We start from the raw sequence: 6,320 nt of genomic DNA on the forward strand, positions 1-6,320 counted from the left end.
TGTTGGCTCTGTCGAAATCATCAGCACACAAAATTTGAGCTTTACATTTTTCCCTTGAGACTGTGATCTGCCAGTTTCGAGACAAGTCGTGCATACTATGTGAAGTGTCCATTTTTTTATACCAAGCGGCATTTTAAAATAAGTAAGATACACACTCTTAATGAAGGGAGTAATATTCCGTCTCTGAGGTGATAAAGTGAAACATCCATAGAAGTAGCAGAATTTATCTGGTTCCCTACAGCCCTTTCTTCTCCGTGAGGATGTAGAAATGGTTAGCTTTATATTGTTTCAAGATGTGTTCGGATTTTGTAAACAGCTATGTTTAAAATTATAAATCTAATGAGATTTTAAGTGGTATCGACTGGATTAACTTACTTATACTCAGAGAGAGAAAGACATACATACATAACAGGAACACGTGGTATTATTATAGCCTTTTAAAGTAAACATGTAAAATATTAAATATCAGGTAGATCAAAAATTGATGTGGTGAGGAGAATCTAAGCATATATTTGGAATGAGCAACCCAAATTCTAAAAGAATCCGTTGTCAAAGTCTATGCAAAAAAAAAAAAAAATTGTTAACCAGTGTAATGTACTATTCTAGAAACAAAATTTGTTTTCACACGTTACTTAAATTGTTACTAATAATGTTCCTCAATTAATAATAAAAAGCAAATTAAATCTCGTGTTCGGACATCTTTGTTATAACGAAGTTGGTGAACTGGGTAAAAAATAAACCCCAAATATAAAACATATTTAACTACATCATAAAATGTTAAACGATTATAGTAATTACGCCATTTAGATTTGGTATCATAATTTTAACTATTAAATCTCTTTGGCACTCGTAAATATCAATTAAAATGTCAATAAAACATGTATGAATGAAATGCATCGACAAAAATAAATCTTTATTTTATAATAATGTTAACCACATAAGTTTGGAGGTTTAACAAGACTTATTTTATTATACTTATAGTAAAACCATTATATTTTTATATTTGATAAAATACTCATTATGCGATTTTTGGGAATCCATTTAGTAAACATAATTTTTTTGATGAGGCAATAGTATAGTTTCCCGCCTTTATTATTGTAGTATCACCAACGGGATGTATTATGGACGAGCTGTGCCAAGTAAGGCACCTAATGTAAATGCCCCAAAGCCCCATTACGTTATGGTTGACACCATGGATGTAGATGCAATAATTCTTCCCCGCACCATTGCTAGATCCACCCTCAGGGTCGTCACAAAATGAAGGATTGCTTCATAGTAAAGAAGTATATAAGGGAGGAAGAAGAAAGACAGGGCACTACTGCGGCACCGAGGTTTAAACAGAAACCGAAGTGTTTTATCTGTCAAAAGGAGGGCCATATTAAAAGAAATCGTCCCTTGGCTAAAAATAAGCCGGGAAACTCCTAAGGGGGGAAGAACCCCCCTTAGGTATTATTTCCCAAAGCGACGCCATCGCGGACAGCACAAATACCAAAGGGGATATGACGCATCCAAAAGACTTTGGGGAAGAAACTACAATGAGCAAATTTGCTGAATCGAGTTTAGTAAGCTTAAATCTGCCAGGTAGTCCGCCAATTTGGTTCTGGGGCATGTTGGGTGGTATGCAGTTTCAGGGATTAGCAGACACTGGAAACCGGGCACTCGATCTTATAGACGAGGCATTATGGAGGAGGTCAAATACTTGCAAGGACCTGAAAAAGGCGGACATTGTAGTGGGTTCAGTAGGGGATAATAGGTTAGATATTGTTAGTATTTCTACTGAACCGGCTGAAATCATGGTGTAAAATTTAGAAAAACCATGGAAGATAAACCCCCTAGTAGTTCGTGGGCTAGGGGTGCCATTTATACTATCACTGAAAACTATGAGACAGCTGTCCATATCATTAGAATTAGTTGAGAATATCATTGCTAGGGTTGGGACTAGCGGGAAAGAAATTCGGTTAACAGAATATCTGGGTTCTGAAGAGGCAATGGAACTTGTCTCCACTTTAATGTTAATTGACTGTGAAGAAGTTGCTGAAGTAATTTTTACTGAGAAGACTGTAATTCCCATAGAGAAAACGGTAATAATTGAGGATACAGCCAAAGGGTACAAGGTAACTGATGACGGCACATCAAATATTGTATGGTTTACAGCAACTGAAGAAGATTGGAAAATAAATCTTGAGTCACAATTAACAAAAGTGAGGATGACGAGGCGGGGCGATAGTCGAGTAAAATTAGTCATTTTGACTGTTGAAGAAGAACCCCGGCGGATAGCTCAAGGAAGAAAAATAGGAACTATCCGACGATTGAAGCGTTACACACCAACTCATGAAAATTTGTTAGCTTCAATGGAGATGGAGAAAATCTGCCCTCCATCTGAAGAACTTGAAAAATTAGACCCTAATATTAATTATTCACTAGTACTAGATAAATTGTTCCAATATATTGGAAAACCTATTAAAAGAGTAGGTAGTGAGGCAGAGAAAATTAACAAAGGAAATTAATATTATGTTTGGGGGGAGAGTTTGAAAGAATGATTATCTGAGCAGTAATGAACGGGCACCAGTAGAAGAGTTATTATTTAGATTTTATGGTATATTATCAAAGGACTCCTCCAATGTAGGCCACACGGAAATATTAGTATTTGTGACCAGTGAAGGCGAAGGTTAGACCTATGAATCCAGCTGTGAAAGAAAGTTTTAAAGGACAACTTCAACAATGGATTGAGGAAGGAATAATTGAACCGACCATAAGTGAATGAGGATCAGAACAAGTTAACAATTGTTTCCCCATTTGGGACTTATAAATTCCTTTGGATGCCTTTTGGACCCAAGAATGCATGCAGGACATATGCACGATTAATGCGTCAAGTTTATGGTCCACAACTAGACCAGCAAGGACTCCTCGGATTCTTTGATGACAATCTCATCTTAGGATGTACGTTCATGCAAACACTATGTAGATTTGCTGAATTTATGCTCAGGACTGAGAAGGCTAATCTCAGGGTAAAGGCTACAAAAACAGATTTGTTTACGCCTATGACAAATTGGTTAGGGCACCAGATAGGGGGGAGGACATGTTGCTCCGGCTGATAGACTAGTAGAAGCTGTTCAGCATTGGCCTATTCCTGCTAACATGAGGGATCTCCAAACCTTCTTGGGCAAGACCTCTTATTATCGTAAATTTATAGCATCATATGCTAAAATAGCTGAACCAATTGCAAAACTTCTCCGCAAAGATGTAGAATGGCAATGGGCTAAGAGCCAAGATGAAGCATTTAATGAATTAAAGAAAAGGTTGCAGGTAAAACCATTATTAAATACCCCAGACTTTTCAAAAGAATTTATTGTAGAAACAGATGCTTCAAATCTTGCCATTGGCGCCGTGTTAACGCAAATAGGGGATGATGGTAAAGAACATCCGATTGCCTCCCTTAATCAATTACAAAGAAATGATTCTGCAACGCAGAAGGAATTGCTAGCTGTAGTCGAGTTTATAGAACATTTTAAGTATTTTATAATGGGGAGAAAGTTTGAAATCAGGACTGATCATAAACCTTTACAATGGTTCATGAAATCAGTTGTGCTTACTGGAATGTTACACAGATGGAAGGAGAGGCTTATGGAATATGAATTCGAAATTAAGTATAAGCCTGGGAAAAGAAATCAGAATGCTGATTCTTTGAGTAGAAGACCCGACCATGAAGAAGGTATAATGGAAGAAAGTAAAAAGCCCAATGAATATGATTTCAAACTAATGAAAGCTATAGACAAACCCATTGCAAATGTTGCTGCGGTAACAACTCGACGCAGGAAAAAAGAACTTGATCAAGAACAAGAAAGGCTCAAGGTAATAGAGCAAGAGATGATTGAGGTACAAGATAAGGGAAAAGAAATCAATGAAAATGAAATTGATGATATCTCAACAGATAAATTTATAAAACTCGATTTTTATAGGTCACAAAGTGATGATACTTGCATAAAATATATTAAGGGTTTGTTAATGAAAAACAAAACGGTTGAGGAAATTAAAGCACAAGGTAATAAATTATTGTCGCGGGAAATTAAAGCTTATCTTAGAATATATAATCAATTACATTTAATTGATGGTAAATTGTATATGAAGGATAAGGAAAATGGAAATATGAGAATTTGTGTACCTGAAAAAGATATACGTACAGTTATTGCGACTGTACATGTACATCCTTATCAGCGCATCCTGGAATGACAAAGTCAAAATTATTAGCTAAACAATATTTATATTGGACAAATATGGATAGAAATATTGAGGATGAAATAAAAGGTTGGCGAGGTCTGTGTTTGTGCAAAGGAAAGGAGACAAAGACCATTGGAAAAAATGGGACAAACTTCTACAGCCATCAATGAAAGATTCCTTGTATTTTACATGGATTTGATTGGCCTGATGTACAACGGTTATGCCAGTGATCCTAAGTATATCACTGATGCATGTACTAAATTTCCAGAAGCGCTCCCCTTTAAGGAACCTACAGTTGAAAATATTTTTAAGATATTATTAACTGAATTCTTTCCAAGGTATGGAACGGGTATGAAATTAGTAACAGACAGGGGTTCACAATTTATTTCCAAATTAATGCGACAGGTGTGCGATGAGTTAGGAGTTATTAAAGCAGAAACTCTAGCTTATCAACCTCATACTAACCCAGTTGAAAGATTAAATAGGGATATTGGACAAGCTATTAGAACATTAGTGGTCCAAGAAAATATCCCTGATAATAAATGGCATAAATGCCTTGGGGTAGCCTTGGCTCAAATAAGGTTCCTAATTGTACCGAGGTTAGGGTATTCTCCATTTTTCTTAGTAACTTGAGCACATCCAGTGGTTCCTGCAGTTCAATTAGATTCAAATATGCAAAATGCTCCTACATCAGTTAATGAACTGGTAAATACAGTTACTGATGCGTTAGAAAAAGTTAGAGTCCAACAATTTGAAAGTCATTTAAAGAATAGAGAGGCTTATAATACAAAAATAGTCCAACAGGTAATTAATGTTGACGATGAGGTGTTTTTGTGGGCACCACAAACTGACAAGAATCGTAAATTGGCTACTTATCAAAACGGACCATTTAAGGTTCTAAAGGTAATAAACGACAGAATGGTTGAAATTAGAACAAACAACGGTCCTAAAAAAGTAGCTAAGGACAGACTACAGGTAATATCGGGAAAAGATATTTCTAAAGAATTGATTCCCTTTAATACACCTCTCTATAGAACAGAAAGAAATATACCTTCAGACTCTAGACTAACGGAAGAGAATGAAAGTAATAATTTAGATCGAGTAATTCAATTTTCATATCCTGATTCTCCTGAAATTCAAACAATTCCTAAGATTTCTACATCCATAAGTAATAAAGATATAGAAGATCTTCTAAAAAAAAAGGGATGATGAGGAGGAGAATGGAAAACAAGAGGATAAAAATGAAAATGGTAATATGGATGAACTCGAGGAGGCATATATGAGTGAAGCAGGAGTGGAAGAAATAAGAAAAGAAGTAAAGAATATGGAAGAATCGCCCAATAAGATCTGTTGAGAAGAAGAATAACAAACGAAAAGCAACGCCTGAATATAAACAAAAGTCAAAGAAATTATTAAGTGCCGTCTTTGATGAACTAGCTGCGTTGCTAGATGGGAAAACCCGCCCTAAGTCATTTAAAAGGAAACCAGTCGGCCCCCACCCACGCACTAGGTAAAAAGGAATCGCGTATAGAGTCAAGTGAAGAGAGTGAGCTGGACTGGTGTGGAGAAGAGGAACAGACTGAAAAAGAACTAGAAGATACAATTAATATATCTTCTACAGATGTTCCACAAGAGAAAGAGGGTGAGGAAAATAGTTTTCTTTAAAAAGGAATAAGTAATAAATATTTAATTGTGATTTGAACTTAAAAAAAAAGAATAAAATATAATTAAATATGAAGTTACTTATTTTATTATTATCACTTACTTTTGTGTTTGAAGTTCTTCAAGTTAATTCAGAAAGTGAAATTATAATGGAAAGGAAGAACTCGTCAATTCTATTCGAGGAAATGGGTAGAGTGGGAACCTCAGTACAATTGATAGAGGTCAAGACGGAATTACCAATGTTTAAAATCAACAGAAGAATTGAAAACGTCCTGGGGAGTATGCATGCTACAATTAAGTATGTGAACATTGTGCGTATTCCCAAGTCATTGACGAATGCTCTACGGCAAAGAATAGAATATATCTGCACACACATGAATGATGTTATGTGGATATAAGAATGATGGAAAAACGAAAAGGCAAGTGATAGTGGAACTCGG

This window comes from Lepeophtheirus salmonis, chromosome 12 (assembly GCF_016086655.4).
Source record: "Lepeophtheirus salmonis chromosome 12, UVic_Lsal_1.4, whole genome shotgun sequence".
Lineage (NCBI taxonomy): Eukaryota > Metazoa > Arthropoda > Copepoda > Siphonostomatoida > Caligidae > Lepeophtheirus > Lepeophtheirus salmonis.